General features: G+C 45.0%; 1 protein-coding gene across 1 annotated transcript in view; it reads left to right on the forward strand.

The window, feature by feature from the left end:
* The window catches only part of LOC119592449 (protein CEPU-1-like), a gene marked incomplete at its 5' end in the record, with an annotated part of 20,817 nt that overhangs the window by 13,760 nt on the left and 6,453 nt on the right, over positions 1 to 604 (forward strand).

Below are 604 nucleotides of genomic sequence, written 5' to 3' on the forward strand. Positions count from 1 at the left end.
AAAAGCGACCAATTCCGATCCCAGAATTGTTTTCTTGTTGTATACCTCCCTTGATTTGGCTCCTTGGGCTTCCGGTTCAGCCTCCTCAACTTCGATATTTTCGAAAATGGGAAAAGAAAGTAAGAAAGGAAAGTTGCAAGGGAAAAATAATAACGATAATAGATAGAGCTTTGTTTCGCGTTTGCCGGAGTGCTTGCTCCCTTTTTATCTAAAAAAAAAAAAAGATGGTTTGTGGTTTCCCATATCCCCCTCCCAAAAAAAAAAAATCTAGAAAAATATGTCTCCTATACATAATACACGCGTTTCATAAAAAGGAGAAGGAAAAAGACGAAAAAAGGCGGGAAGAATGCCACCTTTAGTATTCACACGAGGAAGAAAAAAAAAAATTGCCGACCGTCAAGAGTTGTTCCCCAAACGCTGCATTTCGAGGCGGTCGCTGCGGAGCGCGGCAGACATCGACGGGGAAACTGGCGGCGAAGGAGATTTACGCAGCGTCTCCTCTCGATTTGCACCAGGAATTCCTCCCGGTCGCGTACGCAGGCGCTCTCAAGTGGCCGTCCACAACACGTAGCTCCATGGTGTGTGTTAGAAGGGGAATTATGCT

This window comes from Penaeus monodon, chromosome 30 (assembly GCF_015228065.2).
Source record: "Penaeus monodon isolate SGIC_2016 chromosome 30, NSTDA_Pmon_1, whole genome shotgun sequence".
NCBI lineage: Eukaryota > Metazoa > Arthropoda > Malacostraca > Decapoda > Penaeidae > Penaeus > Penaeus monodon.